Source organism: Panthera uncia, assembly GCF_023721935.1.
Source record: "Panthera uncia isolate 11264 chromosome A3 unlocalized genomic scaffold, Puncia_PCG_1.0 HiC_scaffold_12, whole genome shotgun sequence".
NCBI lineage: Eukaryota > Metazoa > Chordata > Mammalia > Carnivora > Felidae > Panthera > Panthera uncia.
In genome coordinates this window covers 28,109,536-28,132,358 of record NW_026057579.1, presented here as the reverse complement: position 1 = coordinate 28,132,358, position 22,823 = coordinate 28,109,536, and the positions used below count along the sequence as shown (strand labels likewise).

The following is a 22,823-nucleotide window of genomic DNA, read 5'->3' as shown; positions in this document are numbered from 1 at the left end:
TTATTTATTTTTGAGACAGAGAGAGACAGAGCATGAATGGGGGAGGGGCAGAGAGAGGGGGAAGCACAGAATCGGAAGCAGGCTCCAGGCTCTGAGCCATCAGCCCAGAGCCTGACGCCGGGCTCGAACTCACGAACCTTGAGATCGTGACCTGAGCTAAAGTCGGACGCTCAACTGACTGAGCCACCCAGGCGCCCCAAAGTAGATCCCTTCTGAGCTGGGGAGTGGGGAGGCGGACACCATAGTCCCTAAAATGTCCCTTCTAGCTCTCACACGAATCAGGCCAGGTAATGGGTGGTTCTGTCTTTTCTATTACATGGGTCTAGCAGATACCCACCTGCTCTGAAGCAGGAAGGAATCAGGCAAAGCCACCGGAAACCGAGCGGCCTCCCGGGACACTATGGACTTGATGGAAATTCGGACAGGATTGCCTGTCCTTGGACGGTGGTCCTGGAAGGCTCCTGATGCTCCCAGACCTGGGTTTTCACTGGAAAAACAGGGATGGGAACTTTAAAGAGTGACTGACCGCTGGCTGGTGAAGGGGGAAAGTGTCTGCGCAAATCGTGAACACTTAACTCTGCTCAAAAGATGGAGATGACGGGTGCTGACTGCGGACCCCGCCACCACCTCCAGGGTCCTGGGGGCCTCCTGGAAGACAGCAGTTGACTTGTGCATCTCTCTTTGTCAGTGCTCACAAAGGAAGTGCTCGGGCTTGCCTGGAGCACCGCAACCAGAGCCTGCCCGCTTTCCTGCTGCGGTCCCCATGTCCCCCCACTCTCCCCCGCCCCCCCCCCCCTCGTCCTGTCCCCCGCCCCCCCCCCCCCCCAGGCCTCTGGACACAACTTCCCTCTGCTTTCCTGAGGGCCCAGACCAGGCCTTTTTCAGACTCCATTTCCAGACTGTGGCTCAACCTTTCAGGCTTCCCTTCACGTGACCTCCAAGGAGGATCGCGGTGGGCTTCGGGGCCCTGTAAGCAGGCGTTCGGATTTCCTGGGACTGCAGGCTCCGTGGGGCTCTCTCAGCTCCCCCTCCCTGAGTAGAAGGTGATTTGTTCCCAGATGCCTTTTGCTAATTAGAAACCCCCTTCAGTCCTCCTGTTATGTAAGAATCCAAGGCACCACGTGACCCTCTGAAAAGCTGGGCTCCTTTTTAAACACGGATTTGTAGCCGGGATCAAATGGTGAGATTTTTGCGCCGCTTTGCAGCGGTGAAGCTGCGATCCCCTTCGCCCTTCCTCCTCACCCTCTCCTGCCTTCTCCCCGGGCCTCACCCTGCGGTCAGTCACTGGTGCCCGGGCCTCCGCTTCTCCGGCTTCTCCGGCAGGGAGGCCCGGGCGGTGTGCGCGTGCAAGAGCGCGTGCATGTGCGTGCGCGCGCGCGCGTGGAGGTGTAAGGGCCGGCCGGAGGGTGGGGGCCCGCGGTGCGAGGCGGCCAGGCCGCATTTCTGGCTGCTCATTGTTCAGGCCCCGTCGCCATGGCGACGGGAGCAGCTGCTCCATTCTGGGCCTTGGCTTGGCTGTGCGGGGCGGCCCGCCCGCCTGTCTGCCCGCCCGTCCGCCTGGCCGGCCGTGGGAGCTGCCAGCAACTCGCCCTCCCGCTGCCCACAGGCCCTGCCAGGCTGGGCGCAAGAAAGCGTGTTTACTAACACCGTCCACACGGCTCCCTGGGCACCGCGGCTCTGCCCAGAAGATGTCAGGCCGAGGGCACCGGGAGGTGGGCCCGGAGCCAGGCTGTCTCCAGCCCGGGGAAAACTGTCCCTGGCCGGCTGCTGCCCTGGCCTGCCGGCGGGGCCTGGCGAGGGGCTCCTGGCCTCCCGGCACAGCCGCGGCACTGGGGGGCTCCAGGCCCCCGGGAGGCCCTCCCTAGGATGCCCTCCCGGCCGCCTCAACATTCCCGGCCTCAGCGCCCTCTCTCCCCTACGTCTCTCAGAAAGGGTGCCTGACGACAGGCCTGCTCGGGGAGGCCTTGTCGCTGCCCTGACTCGTGCAGCCCTTACGTCGGAAGCAGTCGTGGCCACAAATACACAATCACAGAGCTGAAGGTGGCCCGGGAGACGTCTTAGGCGGGTGGTCTCATTGTGCGCACGGAGGAAACAAGGAAGATGGGGACAGGGGGATGGGAAGAGGTTCAGTTCTCAGGGCAAGTCATAGACAGCACAGGGGCCCCCTCCCTGCCCGGGGCCGCATGCTGGTAACCACGCTGAACTAGAGGCCCAGCCCAGAGGGTTGGCCAGAGCTCCCTGAGGTCCTGAGCCCTTTCTGCCCTTTGTCATCACCCTCCCCTCTCTTTCCCTTGTCCTTCTTCCCTCGTTAAGATCTCTCTAACCTCACTTTCTCTCTGTCCCCATCTCCCTCTGCCCCGCCCCTGCTTCTGCTTGTCTAGGGAGACCGGGGCTGCGTGTGCGGGCGCGCGTGTGTTTCCTGCCTTTGGCCGGGGAAGGATGTTCCTCCTCTGAATCTCTCCCTCAGCATCCAGCCCCTGGTGGATGACAAGTTACCCAACTGTTGAGTCTGAAGCATCAGAGCCAGGGGCCACGTGACCCTGACCTGCATGCACCCCGTTCTTCTCCCCTACCACACCCCTCCCAGGCTTCTCTACTCTGCTAGGAATCTTCTCTGTGTTCTTCTGATGGTCCACGGCCCTCCAGCTAAACACATTTCCCCCAGTGGGTGTCACACTGCCTGATCTCTCGCCATTATTTCCTTAGCGATTCCTGGTGAATGCAACTCTACAGGGTTTGGTCAACTCTCTTCTGTTGCTGCCTTCACTCAGTAAGCATCTGTTAAGTACCTGTCCTGGGGCAGGGACTAGGAATAGGATGTCAGCCAAAGAGGACCCAGACTTCCCAAGGCCACGTTGTCCACCCCCGGCTCAGCTTGCTTCCTGGCCCCATTCTGTCCCTTGCCTGTGCTGAACTCGGGTTTGTCCCTTCAGGCTTTTAAGGCACCCGTGCCACCACCCCACCCCCCATGAGGGGCAGACGCAGGCTCTCGCATTTGCACGCAGGCCAAGGAACGGCGGCAAGGGTGCCTTCTCTTTCAGGGTTTCGTGCCTCAAATCTGATCTGGGCTGTGGACCTCGAGGTTGCCTGTGTCCCGAGGAAAGAGAATCTCTGGCCTCAGCAACTGGATGGGGAGAATAACTTTGGGAGATTTCCAGGTTCCTGCGTGGTCACCTGCGGTCCCCTTGAGGCCAGCCCTGCCGTGTACAGACCTATAGAGCATAAGGCTCTAGGGTGATGCAGAGGGCTCCCCTATGGGCAGACCTGATAAGAGTGTAAGGAAAGGGGTCCAGTCCGTGAGGAACCAGCTACGTTGGCCTGGGAAGTAGTGCTTGTGTGTTGGTAACCATTAGCCCCGTGTCCACTGTCCTCTCTACGCTGGGCGGTACGTCGTCCCCTCCAAGCCTTTCATTCACTCCTCACAGAGACTCTCTGCAGCAGAAGTGACCGACCTGGGTTTGGAGACAGGAAAGTGAGACCCGGTTTCTGAGACCTTCCCAGGGCGACCAGCCGCGGACCAGAAAACTCAGCTCTATTCGACCGAGAAACTCACCTCTCTTTCCCGATTCATCCTCTCCCCCCAGATTTCGGGGTGTCTCTTCTAAACTGCGACCTTCAGAACCAGTTGCCACTGGCGAAGTCAACAAAGGCGTCCTTAATGACTCCACTCCACAACCACCCCAGGCTGCCCCATCCCTTTCTGGCAATCAAGAGCAGCCTCCTGCCTCTAAGCCTCCACGTCGGCCTGTCCCTAGCTCATTTCTCAGGTAACTGCTAGGAGAAGAATCCTAAAAGGCACATTGCTGAGAAATGAAATGGAAGAAAATAATAATGTAAAGAAAGATGAAGGCATGAAAGATAATAGCGACCCAGCATGTTTGATGTGACCCCCACTTACGGGAAATCATATAGGTGAGCACATCTATGTCTAAGAACATTGAGATGCATGGAGAGAGACAGAGACAGACGGAGACAGAGATTTAGGCTTATGTCTCGTGTTGTGGATGCCATTGATGTGTAGTCAGGCACTAAGTTCACCTGAGGAACAAGCCAAACATGATTCTTTTCCAGTTGCGAGTCAACAACCTCCCCCGTGTTGGTGGTGGGGGTGTGTGTGTGCATGCGTGCGTGTGTGTGCACGCACGTGTGTGGTAAACGTCGGAGTAAAAGAGAAAGCCACGGAAGGATCTATTCCAGGCTGTTAACAGCAGTGATCCAGGGTTGGGGGAAGAACGGAGGGAGAGTCGGAGACAAAAGACTGGCTTTTTCTAATTTATCTTTATATCATTTCACTTGTTACAACACACACACACACATATACACACACGTTACTTCAGCAACTTAAAGCTAACTAAATTTTTCAAAGACCCAAATCTGATTATGTCTCTTGTTACTTAATATCCTTCAATAGCTCCCCATTGCTCCTGGGATATCATCCAAATTTGACATGGTTGGCAGGGCCTTTCATAATCTGCCTCCTGTCTGCTTCTGCCTCCTCACGCCTCGCCATGCCAGGTCACAGTCTGGGCTCCAGCCAAACTGAATTCCACTCAGTGTCTTTGCTTGGCTTCCGGCTTCACATCACCATTTCCTGCACCTAGAAGCCTCTCTCACATTTCCCGCCTCGCTCCCCTCCCTGTGCGTTTCACAGAAGGGCGTCGTGGCCATGCTGTGTTCACCGAGGGGCCACTTTCCCAGGGTGTGGGGAGGAGAGGTAGTTAGGGACGATGTCTGACAAGAGGTTTCAACGGCACTGGGACTTGTTCTGTTTCTTGCTAGAGAGACCGACCCGCTGGAGAATGGTGGTGGAGGAGGCTTGTGCTTTGACATGCTTGGCCTCCCAGATCTCCTTACCAAGGGCCCGTGCCCTCTGTTCCCTTCTGAGTGCGCAGTACCATCTCAGAGTCCCACCGCTGGGTGAACCCAGGGTCAAGACAGGCAGTGTCTCTGGCTTCTGACACTGGTGACTTCAATGTAAGGCGACTGTTAGTGTTTGGAAATACGAGCCAAAGACAAGTTGAAAAAGACCCCAAATACCCGCAAGGAGGAAAGCTTTGTAAGGACTTGGGCAGATGGCCCCAGGAGAGAAGAGTCAGGGGCATTTTGGTGTTTTCTGATTGAAGATGTGAGAAGGCTTCCCCAAGAGAAATCACACTCCCCCAGAAGACAGGATTCAGAGTCCTCTGGTCTTTGGCTGGTGACCTTAGACAAGCTGTTGCCCTCTCTGAATCCGAGTCTCCTCCTCTGTGTATTCTTTAAAAGTGCTTCCGTCTCTTAAATTGTTAGAATCTCTTTCCTAGAACTCACAATTCATCCCCATTGTGACTGAAATGCCAGAGTCATAAGTGTAACATTTTCAGTAGAAAAAGATTAAATTAAAACTAATACTTCGCACTTTGATGCACAAACCAAAATGATCAACAGAATAACACAGCTTGACAGCAAAACCCATAATTTAAACAAAGATGTGTGAAATCAAGAAATGCCGAGCTGACCTTACCCAATTCTGTGTGTGTGCGTTTTTAAAGCACTGGTTTTTATATATTTTAGCTGCTATTATTTGAACCAAGCTGGCATCATGTGTAGAATTGGGAGTTATTGTAGTCAGTGTATAAACTGAAAGAAATCAGCCCAGGGGACCCAGCTTTCATGCTTATTTATGGGAAAATGCTGTTTAACTAACCTTGAAGTAAAATCTTCTGAAAAAAAAATCTTTCCTGTGCCTTGCAAAGACTTTCTCCTGAAATACAAAAGGAAAGAAAATGGGATTAAAAAAAAAAAAAAATCAAAATAAGTTTATGTGCAAAGAATCATTTTCTTCCCTGTTAATTGGGTATATATGTGAACTTGAAATTATAAAGAGGCCATGTTTAGTAAAGTAGCTGGGGTGGGGGGTGCGGGGGGTCAGGGAGATCCCTGACAGCCTAATTCTTGTGCCCAGGAAGACTTTGGGAGGGATCCTTCCAGGAAAGTTCACCCAGGACTTTTCTTTCTTTCTTTCTTTCTTTCTTTCTTTCTTTCTTTCTTTCTTTCTTTCCTTCCTTTTTGGAGGCTAGGGAGCGTCTCAATGCACTCACACTACCGGTTGAGCCACATTCTCCAGAGTCTCTTATACCAACAACTGATTCCAGCAGGTTCTCCAGCTTCATGCTAGTAGCAACAAGAGTTTGTGAACTGGAAAGGGACTTAGAAATAGCCTGAGCCTTAATTTACAAGAGAGGAAACAAAGCCCAGAGAAGAGAGGGAAATGCCGAAGGAAGAGACCCAGGGAACCCACACTGAACATCAGGCTCTCCTCGACTTCACGCAGTGGACGGTAAACTCCAGGCTCGACGGGGGCTCCGGCTGGGGAAGATTTCCTGTCATCTTCCACTGGGAAGAGGGCTTCGGTGTCACTGTGTCGTGATGAGGCCCAAGGTTTTCCGTGGAGGCCGCAGGCCGGAGGGACGGGAGGGGAGACCTTGGGTGGGAAACGCTGTGCAGAGCAAGGGTCAGAGTTCACATCTTCTGACTCCCAGCCCCGTGGACCCTGCTGTCTTGCCTTCAACACCATGCCTGTGATTTATAGGTGAGGACCTGTTCAACCCCCTTGAGAAAGCTGGTGGGGGAAGACCCCATCCTCTGTGTCCACGTGGTAAACGGATGCTTCTCTGGCCCTGTGAACAGAAAGGTGAGGCCACGATGGGATCCGAGCCGTGGTCAGCGGCTTGTCCCCAGGGCCCCCAGCGTGCCCAGACCTGCGCCAAGCCTTCAGAAGATTCAAAGCCCCTTAAGACAAAATGCGGGATCTTGAGGATCTTTGGTCCCCTGGACCCATTATTTCTTACAACACACCGTCTTGGGAGACGGAAAGAGACGATAGAAGGGGCCCGTGGTTTGGCTCTGGGTGACTTGGGTGAGCTCCTCAACCCTCGCGGTCCCCGGTTCTGCATCCGGGAAACGCAGGGAGGAGGGTCTTCCTCAGGGGGCTGTTGAGAGGTGGATGGAACCAGGCAGTGCGTGTGAAGCAGCAAGCCCTGGCCCAGCGTCTGTGTGCCCCTGGCGCCCCCACCCGCACTGTAGTCCCGCTGGGTCTTACTGTCCGCTCCCCATCTCGCCTCTTCCCCTGACTCGGGGGCCACACCTGGCCGCTGAAGCCTAGGATGCCGCTCAAAGGCCCCTACTGGGGGGAGACTCGATGCAGCCTTTCTTTCAAAGGGAACCATGGCGTCCACCAGGCCTTCGCGTGGCTCAGGTGCTGTGCCTCGCTGGCCTCTGCCTTGCTCAGCAGCGAAAAGGAAGTGGCCATAAGTTTGAATGGTGGTTTTTTCACTTCACGACGAGGGGACCATGGCCCACTTGCTTCCACACCTCCTGCGTCTTGCTCCTTTACAAAGGGAGGAGACCACGGATGACATCTCGAGGCTGTTCTGGAAATTAGGACACAATCCTACGTGAAACGGCACAGCGCCTGGCCCGTGGCATTCACTCGCCGCGCAGTGAACCGTCGCTATACTTGTTAGATCGCAGGCACGCGGAGTGGGGAGGCTGTGTCCCACTTGCTTCTCTCTTAGCCTGTGTTGGGTGTGGAGTTAGCGCTTAGCACAGCAGGTTGGACGGAGGGCGGATGGTGGCTTGGAGGGGAGCCAGGCCCTGGAGTCGGCAGTGTCCAGGAGAGAGACCCAACCTCAGCATCAGCCACGGCCGTGGGATTAGCCTGACCCCTGTGTGAGTCGTAGCCCTGACACCCACCCACCGTGCGATGTTAGGCGGTTCAACACGTCCCAGGTTTTTGTCGACCTGCAACGGAGCTCATCATACCGGCTTCAGTTGTGAGACACCGATCCCTCGGCCGGGACCACTGAGCAGCATCTTGGGTGCGGAGAGTGAGGGTGGTGGTATTTGAGGCTTCTGCAGGGAGATTCCAGTCCGGGTCTGCGTGAGGGCAGAGCCGTCCTGAGACGCAGGGGGCAGGTGACGCGCCGGGCTCTGTGCGGCACGTTTCCTCCACCATTTGGCGTGAGGGACACGAATACAGTTGTCCCTGCACAACTGTAACCAACAATCTGCTGATTGTCTTTTCGGCACCCCCGCCATGCGACAGGTGGTCCTCTACTGCAGTGGCAGGACTGTGGGAGTCAGAATAAACCCGAGGTGCCCCGGGGCCCAGGCTGGAGAAGGGACAGAAGCCAGTGGAAATGATTGCAACAGGAGTTGTGACGACCTTGCTTACAGAAAAAGCTGACCATTGAAAACTGGGGACCACCTGACAGAGAGAGGATAATATTCCCTTAGGCCTCAATCCCCCTTCTCTAAAATTTAGGGATTAGGCTGGTTCGAGGCCGAAGGCTTTTCTAGATCCACCATACTAAGATTTGAAGACAGATGCCCCTCTGCACTGGCCAGTTGGCTTTTTAAGACTTTGGCCAAAAGATCTCTTGTTAATAGTGTTTCCGAAGCTCCCTGTACATCTGACCATGTCACTCCTGGGCTTAGAACCCTTATGGCTTCTGTTGCCTTATAGCTTCTGTTGCCCACAACATAACCTCCACTCCTTGGACCGGGCTTTTAGGCCCCCCGTGCTCTGGCCTATGCTTCCCTCCCCTTTGTGCCAGCACTCCCAGAGCATGCTGGGATGCTTGATCGTCTGTGCCTCCCCGAGCTCATGCTATTCCTATGACCTCAAATGCCCTTCCTGTGTTTTTCTCCTGACTCAGTCAGCTCAGCAGTGGGCTCCCCAGGAAGCATTCAGGGATGTCTTCTCCCTTCCCCGGCTCCGGGAGGTCCTTCACCGTGTCCCCCCCCACGCAGACCTCAGGCAGGTGCTTATCACACTGTTTTGGAATGAAAGGTTTTAAGGCCTGTCTTTCCTATTAACCAGTGAGCTTCTGAGGACCCCTCCTCACTGTCACAGAAGCAGGAAGAAAGAAGTGAGAGAAGTCGAGAAAGATTGGGGGTGGGCACAGTTAGGAGGGGACAAGGAAGACAGAGGCCCTGAGGGCAAGGAAGGGAGGGAGGGAAGGAGGCCAGGAAAGGAAGAAACAAAGGGTCTGGGGAGGGAGCAGTCAGTGACTTCACTTTTCTGGGCCTCACTTTCACATCTTTAAGATGGGTATGGAAACGGCCCTGCCCAACAGCCTCCTAGTTAGGACCAAAAAGAGAGTCAAGAGAAAGCATTGAGCCATCTGAGAATAATCTCGGGGATACTGTCAATTAGTACGAACGAAAGAAATTCCCCAGTGTGAGTGTGTACCATGGTGACAGCTTCTTTGGTGGTTCTTGAGACAATTCGAGGTCAAGTATGTAACATCCCCAGCATCCTGCCTGCCTGTAATAGGTCCTCAACAGGAAGTGGTTATATTATTTCAGTGATTATTATTATTGACCTTTTGAAGGCATGTCTACCAGGAAAATCTGACTTCTAAAAAATATTTTTAATGTTTATTTATTTACTTTTGAGAGAGAGAGAGAAAGCTGGCATGAGTGGGGGGCAGAGCAGAGAGAGAGGGAGATACAGAACCTGAAGCAGACCCCAGGCTCTGAGCTGTCAGTACAGAGCCCGAGGCAGGGATCGAACTCACAGACCACAAGATCATGACCTGAGCTGAAGTCGCACACTCAACCGACTGAGCCACCCAGGCGGTCCAGGAAAATCTGACTTCTAGCCTTGGCCCAAGTTTGTGAAAATCTGACCTTCCTTTCTGCAGACCTCTCTGGGGTGTCAGACCCTGAGCTAGGCCTTGGGGACACAAAGTTCAAGAGAACACTGTCTTTGCCGTCATGAATTTATGTGCAGTGAAATCACAGCGTCAGGAAATGCCAGAGCGTTTGGGGCCCTGGAGTCACCTGGCTCGACCGTCTCCTTCTCCAGGTAGAGTGGGTTGAACTCCAGAGAGAAGCAGCCAAGGGCCCCTCCGCCCAAGGTCGCACCTTCCCTGACGGCAGAGCCAGAAGGCAGCTCATTTCTGAGCGATAGTGTCCAACTCGCTCTGCCAAAATATGGGGAGTAACAGCAAAGGTCGACGACCCAGGCAGAGGACACATGTGACCACCGTGCCCAGGGGGCGGAGAAAGGAGGAATTTCCCCACTGGTCTTCTAAGTCATTTCTGAGCTGCTTTTCGGAATCAGGCATGCGTTTCAGTTTGGTCCTCATGGTGCTTGGCTTTTGCCATCAACAATGGCACAATTTGTGCAAATTAACTAAAACACACTAAAGTTGCAGCAAGCTCTAAGGATCGCCTGGAAAGCATTCCGTGTCGTAATGCGTAGTCATTACTCATAATACGTTCAAAATGCGCTCCTTGGAACCCCAGCCTGAAATACCCAGAGATCAATTTTCAATAGGCTGGCAAATAGACGACTTTAAACATTATTCATAGAAACGGTGTTTATTTAATCTTTAATGCCACCTAATGCATTTCGGTCAAAGTTATCAGTTCATGTTCAGGCTTTATTGCGTGGAAAATGGATGTGCTATTAATAAGTCAATACAAATACAAATATGGTTTCAATTGGAAATCATTAGGTTGCATTAAGCGGCAAATGAAATCCATAGGAAGGATTTGTTTTATTTTGTTTGTAAGGAGGGAAAGGAGCCCTGAGAGGCACTTCTCCGCTCTGTAATGAGGAGGAATGATTGGTTTCCATAGAGTGGTGGATTACAGTGGAGGCCCTCGCTCTATGCTCACGATGGAAACCGGGGAGGTGCCTTTCCCTGCACAGCTGTTGGCTGCTGTGGGCCCAGCCCGAGCACAGCTTTCTTTGGAGATTCAGCGGGAGTCACCCAGGACGGGGTGGCGGCGGGGGGGGGGGGGGGGCAGAGCAGAAACCCCTTCCCCTCCCCAGCGCTGGCCCTGGTGGACCTCAGCCCCCTCCTGCAGTCGGGCCAGCGCTGTGGGGCCTCTGACCTGGGCTCTTCTACTCTCCTGGCTCACCACAGCCCCTGTGAAAGAGCCTGCACACGTCTTTACCTGATTAGAAGCTCATTATGAGCGCACAACAGCCCTCGGTGACCAAAAGCAGGGCCTTTGTTGAAGAGGAGATTCCTGGGTGAATGCAGTGGCGCGAGTGACCCTCAGGCCTTTTTAGTGAGATGGGAGCGGAATTTGAAGCTGAATAGATCTAAGATTCAGGCTCTGGTCCCTCCATCCATTATTCCCGTGACCTGGGGAGAGGGACCGGGGTGGTCTGCTCTTCGGCAGAGTCCGGGCCACTCTGTGAGGTGACGTGTGCCAGCTTCTGGGCCCGGAGCAGGGCCCCACCCACATTCTCGTCCTCTTCCCACCCGGGGAAACTCTGCTTCTGTGTGTGTGTGTGTGTGTGTGTGTGTGTGTTTTCTTCCTGAATCTCGTCCTTTGTCTCACTCCAGTGCAAGGAACGTTCAGGACGGAACCAAAATAGAGAAACGTTCGGTGCTGCCCTAGTAGTTTTGATGAATGATGTCTATGTTGAACTCGTCGAATGCCGCGGTGACGATGTCTCGCCTGAACTCGGTGGCGAATCTGCTCTTCCCACTTGGTGCCAGGGAAGCCGCCAGACCCACAGGAGCCCCATCGCTGGGAATCCCTGGATTGTTTCTGTGTTTCAGCGAGCGGGTCAGCTCGGACCAGAGGTCCCCCCTCTGGCCACCAGGTGCTCTCCGTAGTTTCCCAGCTGTGAAAATGAGCATGTTGGATGGCCAGTCGGGCTCTAGAAAGTTCCAGCAGAGGTGACTTTCGAGGCACGCAGTTGCTGAGGAACTTGCTCCCAGTAAGGAGAGGATCTGACAGCCAGAGGGACTGTGGTCCTTTGGGTCCATCCCCAGCAGTGGTGCTCCCGATGATAGTTAGCCCTGGGGAGGCAGGGAACCTTCTGAGCAGTTCAATCTACTCAGATTAAAAAAAAAAAATGTCAAGGATCTAAATGCTTTAGCTCAATTTGTTCTTCCATCTCCATTTCACAGGTGAGGAAAGTGAGGCACAGAGAGGTGAAGCACCTTCCCAAAGGTCACACAGCAGGGAGTGGTAGAGCTGGGGTCCTGCTCCAGAGTCCCACCTCTTAAAACACTATTCCACTTCGCATGGTGTAAACATTCGCTTCCAGGGGCACCTGGGTAGCCCAGTGGGTTAAGCGTCCGACTTCGGCTCAGGTGACGATCTCATGGTCCGTCAGTTCGAGCCCCGCGTCGGGCTCTGGGCTGACGGCTCAGAGCCTGGAGTCTGCTTCGGATCCTGTGTCTTCCTCTCTCTTTCTCTGCTCCTCCCCGCTCATGCTCTGTCTCTCTCGTCTCAAAAATAAGTAAACATTAAAAATAATTTAAAAAAAACAACAACATTCACTTCTTCTCAGGGAGACGGTTCACTTCTCAGAATTCTGGTGGATCTAGGGCAGCTCTGCCCGGGGCGGGGCCCTATGACCTCACCAAGCCCCTCGGTCTCTTTGAGTTCAGTGTGTTCATTTCAACTACCTGGAGGGATCGGATGAGGATTTAGAAACTGGGAGCAATGTTACCAAATGTCTACCATAATGGCTGCTATTATGATTTCATTTTAAGAGAAAGAAAAGCCCCATGCACTTTCTTGCTGGGGGTTTGCACTTGGTGGTAACCGAGTGGTGATTCTCGGGGCAGGAAGTGTCCCTCGAAGTGGGGGGGGCTCACACCCAACCGTGCCAGACCCCCTCTTCAGCGTGGCCATGAGTTTCTCGTGGTCTGCCCGTGGCCGGGCCACGAGAACTACTGAGTCAGCACCTCCTAGCAGAGCTGTGGAGTCAGGGAGATCTGGATTCCAATCCCGACCCTCCTTCTTCCTGGGCGCAGTGCCCTATACTCCGGTGAGCCTCCGTTTCTGGAGCTAGGAAATGTTTAGAAGCCCATTTGCCTCGCTGAGTTCTTGTCAGGATTAAGGGAAATCATACCGCTGGTAACCAGAACACCTGACACATGGTAAGAATTCAGCAAGCGGTGGCTATGCACGCATTTTTCACCCACTTTGCAAAATCTGTGCTATGTAGTGCTGAAATCTTTTCCTCTGGGCCTTCCACTCGCTGCTTCTTGTCCCTCCCCTGGAGACCACACAGCTTAAGACTAATCCCTCTTCCACATGACAGCCCTCAGGCATGTGAAGGCGGTTTGTGCTGCCGTCCTGAATGTTCTCTTCTCCGAGCAGAGCAGCCCAGGGCTTTGACTATTTTCCCTGTGCCCGATTCTGCTCATTTTGTCAGACTGTGGTGCTTCTCAGAGATATTACCCGTTCAGCATCTGTGCGGTTGAGTTTTCTTTTTCAGATTGTGGTCAAACCCGGGATGTTTTCAATAATCCTGAGGCCTGGGAAGAAAGCGGGGATCAAATACTGTGTTGGCAGGGGGGCAGCCGCTGACCTGCTGAAAGATCCCGAGCACGACACAGAAGCAAAATGACAGCCACTGCTTTTGCTTGACCTCTGGGGAATCAGAGAGTAATTTAGGGCTTGAAATGTGGGATGCAAATGAGCGTCTGCCTCCTCCCTGGCTTCAGGAAAATGGCTTTCATTTTCCGAGGTGATTACAGTAAATTACACCTGGAAGAGAGAATCTAGAACGGTGTCTCAAAGTGCCATGAATTAATGGACGAGTACTCGACATACACACGCGTGTCTTGGGAGCGGAGGAGAAGGATGGAGACGGGGACAGAGAGTATGTAATAGATTAATTAGGAACAGAAAATAGCTTGCCCCCCGCCCCCGCCCTTATTGTGACAGTTTCTGAGTGCCTATGTCTTAAGTATAGGAATAATATGGACGATCGTCAACACTCACTGTACCTGGGGTTTCTAGAATTGAATATATTATCCTGATACAACTTTCATAGATACTGAATAGCAGTGACAGCTTCCTGTGAGTCTCGGAACATACCGCGAATTAATGTGAGGTGAAGCCAAATGAAGAACCTGAACCGGGCGATAGTTTCTTTTCTAAAAAGAGGGTCTGGTGTGTGCCTGACTGCTCAGGATGAAATGTAAAAAGAGAGATGTTAGAGGACGCTAGACAAGGGAAGCATGTTTCACATTCTTCACCTGGAGTCCAGAGAGGGGCCAGGAAATTGATATAAGGGCAGCGATAAGTCAGGGGAAGAAAAGTTCAGTGAATGAGGATCATTTAACCCAAGAAGGCCAGCCCAGGGGGTCTAATCACAATGTTGGGGGACGTGAATGGGTGTCATTCAGAAGAGAGCCATGCTTCGTCTCTGCGGGCTGAGAACAGAACAGGCAGGGAAGGAATGAAATCGTAGCACCAAGAGCTAAGGTGAGCATCAGTGAGCAGGTTCTGGGACCAAGGCTGGTCATCCACCAAGGATTATTTAGGGAGTCAGGAAATTGCTTTGGCTAGAAATTTTCTAACTTCAGACTTGTCTTTCCAGAATGATATAACTGGAGTCCTGCTGGGAAGGGAATCAAGTGACTTTGACTTTGTATCTCTATGGAATTTTCCTGCCATTCCCTCATTGAAAATGTCTCCCAGCAGTGAGGTCGGCGGGGACCTGAGGGGTTTCCTAAGGAAGGGGACTGATGGCACTTCTTAGGAGCTGGCAGCCACAGGCGAACCACGCAGGGGCTCTGGAAGAAAGCGCACTGTCCCGGGGTCTCCTGCAGAAGGGATTTCAGATTCAAGGGGGCAGGCCCAGGCTTCTTTGCTTCCGAGCTGATTCCGTAATGTTCAGCTCCAAAAGAAATTGTAAAACTCAAAAGTAAGGACATGGGTCTTTGGCTTTTAGTCACTGTTTTCTTCTTGGTAACTCAGAAAGAAAAGACAAGTTAGCTTTCTAAATAATTTAACACACACACACACACACACACACGCACACACGCACACATGCACACACACACACATATATATATACACTTACATAATTGGCATTGCGTCTCCCAGAGGGCACGGGCTGGGGACCCAGCGAGGCCTGGGACTGACTCCTGATTTTACCCCTTACCAGCTGTGGGACCTCAGGAAAATCCTATTTGACCTTCAATTGCTTTATTTACAAAAAGAATGAAAACAATGTACCTATCTTTCAGCGTTGTTCTTAGGATTAAATGAAGTACCCTATGTGACAGTTTTGAGATCTGATGCCCAGTGGTTTCCTTTAAACACTCTAAAATGGTTTCCTTTTCTTTCTTTCTTTCTTTCTTTCTTTCTTTCTTTCTTTCTCTTGAAAATTCATGTGTGACAGATATGGTAAATGCTTATAGGGAATGCTGGAAAAAGTTCATGGCTCAGCCATGCCAGAAAGCACAGAGACTTCAGATTGAGAGACTGAACAGATGATTAAGCACATGTATCTATATCCATATAGATTGTATATATATGCATTGATTAGATATGTTAGCACCCACGCGTCTCTAGGATTCTGTGCGTATACAACAATAGAAACACAGAAACATCTCCTCCAATCTCTTGTAGTTTCAGAAGCGGCCTAGAAAAACTGGTTGACATGTCCCACGTGGCTGGTTCCTGGCCTATATAAATCAAAGAACTGGTCTTCTGGCTCCCAAGGGCAGTCTTTCCTTCTACTCACATACATGCATGCACACGCATGCACACACACACACACACACACACACACACATCCCACGCTGCTTTCTATTCTTCCCAAAATGACATCTGGTCCGGAATCACATTGCACAATGTGGTTTGTTCTTTTTCTCTTTCTGCATGTTCTCCATTACTCCTGCTGCCCAAGTGTTTGCACTGTGATTTTGCCCTCTGGACTTTCTCAGAAGAAGCGAATAATGGTGAGCAATGGGTCAGGCCCTCTGGGGTGCGGGGCCCGTTCTGCTACAGGGAGCAGAGACGTGCTGGGTTTCAGAACAGCCCAGGCCTTCATGCCCCGAGGTATCCAGAACCCTTCTGGTTTCTCTTTAACACACCAGTGCTCTACTATAAAAACTGTTTGTAACCAAAGTCAGTTTTGGGGGCGTCTGGGTGGCTCAGTCAGTTAAACGTTCTAATCTTGGTTTTGGCTCAGGTCACCATCTCACGGTTCATGAGTTCAAGCCCAGCATCGGGCTCTGTGCTGAAAATGTGGAGCCTGCTTGGGATTCTCTCTCTCCCTCTCTCTCTCTCTCTGCCCCTGCCCTGCTCTCACTGTCATTCTCAAAATAAATAAATACACTTAAAAAAAGTGAATGTTTGGCAAAACTGGGGTCCACTTGCTTTAGAGGCAGATGAGTGTGGACTGGGTAATGGAACTGGGTGTGAAGTTCATGCACGAGTGTCCTGGGCAGCACGCTAAGTTGTGGCCCTTGAGAGTTTTAGGAAGCCCAGCACAGCCTTCTCGCCTCATGTCTGGGGCCGAGCAGGCCCCCGAGGCCACACCCACCACACGACTGAGTCTTCCTGGAAAACAGGGGCCATCTCTTCCTTGATCAGAGGTTCTACCAACAAGGCAGACAACGGCTCCCATTTTTTGAGCACGTCTGAGAAGTTCTGCACTAAACACACATTATTTCATTTAATCTCTTGAGAGAGAGGAGAGAGAGAGAGGGAGAGCATCCCCACAACAATCCTCACAGGGTGGTAGTTTAAAGTCAGGAAACTGAGGCTCAGAGAGATTGAGTGATTTTCCCACAGATTTAAAATTCAGGTCCTTGTATCTCCATTAAAACAACCCTAGTTTCTTTGCTCATGCCCAGACTCAGGGCTTCTAGAGAAGTCAGACGGGCCTCACAGTGAGAGACAAACAGGGCTTGGGTCCTCATGATATCTTCTCATCTCTCTAGTCCAACGCGTACCCACCAGACGCCGCCATCTTGTGGGGTGGGGAGGTCCTTCCGTGGTCTCAGAGGGACTCAGCGAGGGTAGAGGGGTGGCTGTGCCCTCTGTCACCTTCCCCAGCAAGTTCAACGTGTTCCCATAGAATGTAGTCTTATGGATTTTTTTTTAGCCTGAATGACCTTCGAATTAAAATCACTCAATCAGCACATATTTTGGGACTAGATTTGGCTTCTTGAAGGAAGTGGTGGTGCCTGATTCGTCCTTCTGTCCCACTGTCTGACACATAGCAGAACTTCAGTAAATGTTTGCTCAGAGAATGAAGAAGCATCTTCTATGTGCCAGGCACTGGACAAGGACAAGGGGGAATAGAGGTGAATAAGATGCAGACCCTCCTTCCGGGAGCCCAAATCCTAGGTCAGAAGAGATAATGCTATGGATTGAATGTTTGTGCCCGCCCCCACATTCCCAGGTTGAAGTCTCAAAGGGATGGCCTCTGGAGGTGGGGCTTCTGGAAGGTAATTAGGTTAAGAGGGTGGAGCTCTCAGGGATGAGATCAGTGTCCTTGTAAGTAGAGGATGATGGGAAGACACAGTGAGAAATCTGCAAGCCTGGAAGAGGGCTACACCGGAACCCCACTGTGCTGGCACCTTGACCTCGGCCCTGCAGCTCCCAGAGCTGAGGAGAAAGAAACCATTTTTTTGTTGAAGCCATCCTGTCTGCAGTCTTTGCTACAGCAACCCAAACTGACTAAGGTGAAGGCAAAGCTGCATTTGCACCCGGAAAAGCCGTTAACAGTGCATTACCCACGTTAGAGGTCGAGTGAGTTTTACTGTCAGAAAATTCAAAAGAGAGAAAGATCCCCTGGGGTCAGAAGGCTCCTGGCAGATGGGAGGAATCTGGATGCATATGGAGGTCTCATTTGTGCGGCAGGATCCTAACCAGAGGAAGAACCTTTTGGTATTCAGAGCCGTAAAGCAAAGTTGCAGAGGCCTATGGGGCAGGAATCTTTCTCGGTTGCTGGCAGGATTCAGGAGACTAGAAGGTGGGAACAGGGTGTGTGTGTGTGTGTGTGTGTGTGTGTGTGTGTGTTCATGGTGTCTTGCACCAGGAGAGAGACTGGACCTAATGATTTCTTCTGTGTCTCTGTTTCTAGTTCCAACATTAAGTCAGGGGAACCCTTTCCAGCTTCTTGTTTAGAACCCAAACCCAAACCAAATACCAGTATCCACAAAATGAAATCAAGGACTCTTCTAGAATGGTGACTAGAATTCCCTCATGCTTATTTCCATTCTCTGCCGCATCTCCTGTAAGATTCTCAACCCCAGATGGGACTTGGGAAGGGGCAGGGAACCTACATTCTCATAGACGCATGGACTCTGGGGGCAGCTCTAAGAGCTGGTTGCTTTCGCTTCTAGGAGGATATTGGAGCTCTCTTGTGCCTCCGAAGGATCTGCTCTGTTGGAGCATATTGCTGTCCTATGGGATGTGGGCCCGGAGCCTGGTGAGCGGGGGCTCCTAGGGGGACATCAATGCCCAGGTCCCGTGGGACCACTATGCGTGCTGTGAGAGAACAGGGAAAAGACAACCCTGGGCGGTCAAGGCCCCCTTGTTTGAGAATCACTCAAGGAGGTCACTCCTTCCATGGCTCCTTTGCAAGTGTCCCGCCTGCCCCTCCCAGAGGAACGCTGGGGGTCCTGGGCGCCCTCCCACTGAGAGGTGGGTCTGCATTGTACAGGTGAGGGATGGAACCTTGTGCGATTAAGTGCATTTGCCCAAGGTTCCAGATTGAGTGTGGGGTTAGGTTTGGGGACAAAATCAAATCATCTCAAAAATTCTATATTCAGAAGGACACACCCCTTCTAGAAACCCAACACGCGAACGTTTGCCCAGGGCCGATTTCCAGGTGGAGTCACCGAAACAGACCGTGGTCAGACGTGAGATGAAGTGAGAGGAGAACTGAACGAGGAAGACACCGCTGGAATGCAGAGGGGCCTGTCATCCACAGCAGCTTCAGAGAGGACAAAATCATTTGTTGTTGGGTGAATAGTGAAAGGGGTCACATGGCGGGTGGCGAGTAGTAAAATGGAGATCCTGGGAGACTTCTTGGAGGAGGCAGTGTTTGAACAAGATCTTGAAGAAAGGGCTCAGCAACTGTCTGTCTGTCCCTCTCAGATGAATGAGTGAATCTATTTTTCATTCGCCGATTCATCACTTATCAAACTTGAGTTCCTACCATGTGCCAGGCACATTCCCATACATTCCTGGTTTAATTATAGTCCTTCTGTCAGGTAGGTAACAGTATATCCCAAATTTACAGATAAAAATGCTGGCTCCAGGCGACAAAATTCTTCTCCTTTTACCCCATTCTGGTTTGCCTCCTCCGGTATGAAGGAAGAAACATCTCCTTATCTTAAAAGGCCACTGCCCTTTCCTTCTCCACTCCCTGCCTCTCTTTACCTCTCCACTCCAACCCCCTCCAGCCATGGCAGCCTGAGCTCTCCGAGATCTGAGCAGGTCACATTCCAGCCCCTAACTCCACAGGGCTTGCCATTGACCTGGGACAAGTCCCACTTCTTGACTGCGATGGTCAAGACCTCACATGACCTGCAGTTACTGACTTCACCTGCATACATCTTTCCTCACTACCTTTTATTTCAGCTGAGCCAGGCAGCCCGTGGTTCTCTCCCACCTCTGGATTTTTCCCCTTTTTGGGCCTTGGCTCGTCCCACTTAAAATTCCTCATCCCATTGATGATGGCCTCCCTGCACATTGCAAATGTGTTAAGTTGAATTCAGCTTCCTTCAGGAAATAGGCAGATGGGCAGTTTTCCACACCACCTGGCACTTTCTGGAACCGAGGACAATAAGTACAGCTCGAACCCTGGCATGGGGGTCTGGGAGCTATTTCAGGATGGTAGTTTTGGGTAGATGAGGACCCTGTCCTCAGAATCAGTTCCCAGGGGTCTGCAACTTGGTGACAGGAGACACTCTTACACCATCCATCACATTGGACATTTTGACTGTGGGCCATCGGACTGCGTAAATAGTATCAGTTATCATCAGTGAGTATGTGCGAGAGGCATCCTGTCCTGTCCCTGCCCCAATCCTTTCTTCCCCCAGCTGCTGATCCAAACACCAGCCAGAACCTTCCTCCTCCCTGATTCTCATTTCATCCCAGCCTTGACTTTCTCCCTTAGAGGTGTTGACATAGCTGTCTGTTTTGCCTGGTGGTTCTGTTTTCATTAACCAGTGGGGAACGTTACTCATTGTTCTCCGGGATTGACCAGGTAAGAACCCTCGCAGCTTCCCTACAACATTTCATCCACGTTTGCACACGATTCATTCCACATGTTAGAGCAAGAGCTTTGCAGCTATGGCCCCAAAGCCTTGGGCTCCCGCGGGAGGTAGGGTCTTCAGAGAAAACACAACTAAGCACGGAGCTCGGCACTGCCGAAAAGATGAGAGATGGGGGGGGGGGGGCGGGTAGAGGGTCAAGGACGAAGTGAGGCTGTGGTGTGGAGTGCCAGTGCCAGGTGAGCACATTATTTGGAAATAGAGAAAGGACTTTAGGTCCGGTCCAAAAGTTTTTCTCAATAGGCTGGCTTGAAAGCAATCATGGTAAGCAGAGAGCGACTAACTTTGAAGGAAAGATCTGCCCACCACCCCACAGCTCCACACTAGGGGCCAGGAGACCAAGGTGTAGTCTGGTCTCCACTCCCTGCGCCCCCCACCCAGCTCACCCTAAAATCTCTGTCTTCACCCAACCTCTCTGAATCAGCCTCCTCCTCTGTTGAATGGAGAAAACAACAGTTCACAGGATGGCTGAGAGCATCCATAAGATTAGGCTCGTGGCGAGCGTTGCAAAACGTGCAAACCCACCGGGGCCCCACAGAACGATGGCTTCACGCAGGTCCGGGAGGAGGCTCATTCTCCAGCAGGGTGGTGACCGCGGCCTGGCTCTGCCGCGAGCCCAAATCATTGGCCACTCTGAGCATAGACTGACCCAGCCACAGCCCCATTCTGTCCTCATCTGGAGTCCTTGGCAGAGGCCCGCCTCAGCTGGGGTTCAAGACGACACACACTTTGGGGTAGAAAGAACTCTCCATGCACCCTGTGGGCATGTGGGGCCAGGCAGGAGGTGGTTCTGGGGGGGGGACGGGGGGCAGGGGCCGGGTGGGGGTGGGGAGGGCAGGAGGGCAGTTCCTGGAACACAACCTGCCTGGCCAATTGTATATGTAGCCATTTTGAATGTCAATAACCCCTTCTTGGATTTTTTTTTTCCTTCTAGTAAAACACCCACACGGTGTCCTTCCTTTGTGAGGCCCGTCCTTCTAGCGCGGGTTGGAGGGCACATAGTAGGCACTCAATAAATATTTGCCCAGTGCGTGAATGGATGATAATCCAGCACTAATCCCCTCTCTTCTGCTCCCCACCCCCCAGGAAGAAATAAAAGATGTCCATTTGTGGCTCGGCCACATTCAGGCAAACTTCCATATTGCTGCCAAGTCCTGCCATCTGCCACCCCCGAGGGGCAGGTGCTGGGCCGCCTCGGCACCCACAAAGCCGGGCCGCGGGCACAAAGGCCCGATGTGCACCGATAATTGCTGAGTGTAAAGCCCGCCGGCCGGCCGGGCTGATGCAAGTTTGCTGGGTCTGCTGAGATTTGCATACAGATGGCCAGTCGGGCTGCAGGGCCGCCCGCCGCAGCCACCACGACACGGCCGCCCGCTCCCGGGTAGACCGGCCCGCAGCCCCTTTAGAAGTGTGGCGGCTTTGACTGCGGCCCCAGCCCGAGAGAGGCCTCATTCTGCCTGCCCTGAATAGTCAGTCATTCAAGGGCTTGCTTTGAAATTTGAAAAGAGAGAAAGACAGAGAGATTGAGAGAGAGACTGATCAAGAGACACGGACCCCGAGACAGAGACAGATTGAAAGAGAGACGCAGAGACATGAGACACAGAGTGGCAGACAGAGATGGAGAGAGACACAGAGAGACAGCTGAACAGAGACAGAGAGCTTGAGAGGCGGAACCAGATAGAGACAAAGATAGTGAGAGCGAGAGAGACAGAGACAGAGAGAGAGAGAGAGAGAGACGGAGAAGGAAGACCTTGGAGGATGAAAAGCAGCCAATCTCCGCGAGGGGGGCTCGTGGTGGGAAGGGGGCCTGGCTTCAAGAGCGTGGGGAGCCACCTGGAACCCGAGATCACTGTGGAGACTCAGCCTTGGACGCATGGCATTTGTTGGCTCCGGCCCCCGGTCACCGGGAGTAAGGGTCTTCCAGAGTCCCAGATGCAGGGGCTGCGAGAGCGGGGAGGGCCGCGGGGCAGGGCTAGGCACCTCCCTCACTTGAAAACGGTAGAAGCGGGTGGCAGCTGTTTTGAAACTACAGGAAAACCCTGGCACAAAAATAAATTAAAAAAAATCACTGCAATAAAAAACAAACTCTAAAGGTTAAGCCAGAAGTGTCCCTAAAGCAAGTACTCACACCCCTTAACGTAGCCACGGGGCGCAGGCTTTGCTCTTTCTCTCCACCTCGTTTGGTTTGGAAAAAGCTCGCGGGATGCGCCGCCAGAGACTGGACACGGTGGCGTGGGGCACCCCACACGCGACAGGTGCTCTGCCCGCACCCGGCTCTCTGTTTAACAACCCCTGCGCGGCTTTAGCTCTGTGTTTGCTAATACCCTCGCCCTCGCCCTCTGCACCGCTCCCCTCCCCATCGCCTTCAGTGAATGACCAACACGGCTGAAAAGAGAAAGGCGTCATTGAACTCTTGTTGCCTCTCTTGTCCAAACTAAATGAAAGGGAAACAGAAAAGCAACACAGAGTAGCTATTTCTCATGTTCCTCCCTGGACGTTTTCAACCTGCTTCTCCCCCTGGGTCGCCTGAGCAGAAGAAATCTGGAGGTCAACCTTCATTCGGGCCCCCCCCCACTCCCTCTCCCCCGCCGTCTTTCACCCTAGCGCCCCAGCAAGCACCTCAAGACCTGGGCTTTCCTGCCTCTACGGCGCTCACCGCCCTCCGTCTGCTCCGGCCGCCCCACGGTTTGTCCCCACGCCTGCACGGCTCCTTTCCACCGCCCTTAGCTACTCTCCTCCCCACCAGCCCCTCTTCTCCCCGCTGCA

At 52.7% G+C, this 22,823-nt stretch overlaps 2 long non-coding RNA genes across 2 annotated transcripts in view; one reads left to right on the top strand and one right to left on the bottom strand.

Moving 5' to 3' along the window:
* LOC125937378 (uncharacterized) overlaps window positions 1-1,436 on the bottom strand; it is a 2,764-nt gene extending 1,328 nt beyond the window's left edge. Inside the window, exons 1-2 of the long non-coding RNA XR_007462367.1 lie at window positions 1,271-1,436; window positions 338-487 (exon numbers count right to left, since the gene is read on the bottom strand). This is a non-coding gene — a long non-coding RNA (uncharacterized LOC125937378). The remainder of the gene's footprint in view (window positions 1-337; window positions 488-1,270) is intronic.
* Window positions 1,437-1,511: 75 nt separating this feature from the next.
* Window positions 1,512-5,678, top strand: LOC125937656 (uncharacterized). Its single transcript, XR_007462456.1, has 4 exons — window positions 1,512-1,712; window positions 2,707-2,770; window positions 3,042-3,275; window positions 3,426-5,678. It is a non-coding gene; the product is annotated as an uncharacterized LOC125937656 (long non-coding RNA).
* Window positions 5,679-22,823: the final 17,145 nt, after the last annotated feature.